Here is a 358-nt window from a genome sequence, read left to right on the forward strand (position 1 = left end):
CATAGAAAGTAAAGTTTATGCGGCTCAAAGAAATCACTCAAGGCAGAAGATGGGAGAAGCAGTGTGCAAGGAAAGGCTGAGGGAGGGATGGAGCCTTTAGGAATCTGGGTCAGGTTAGACTGGGTTGCTCTCCTGAGCCCCCTGTGCATGACTGTCTGGTTTGGGAAGGTGCAATGAAGACACCGTGAGGTCACGGTCAGAAACATCCTGGGGGAAATCTGTGCTATGCTTATAAATACTCTTAAAAGCAAGCCCTTTACCAAACAACTCAGCAAGTGAAAGCACACCCCGAGCTGCCCGTGCAAACACTAACACGGAGGGAAGGCGGAGAGCGCATGCTCACACCCGGAGGGCCATC

This window comes from Ailuropoda melanoleuca, chromosome 5, assembly GCF_002007445.2.
Source record: "Ailuropoda melanoleuca isolate Jingjing chromosome 5, ASM200744v2, whole genome shotgun sequence".
NCBI lineage: Eukaryota > Metazoa > Chordata > Mammalia > Carnivora > Ursidae > Ailuropoda > Ailuropoda melanoleuca.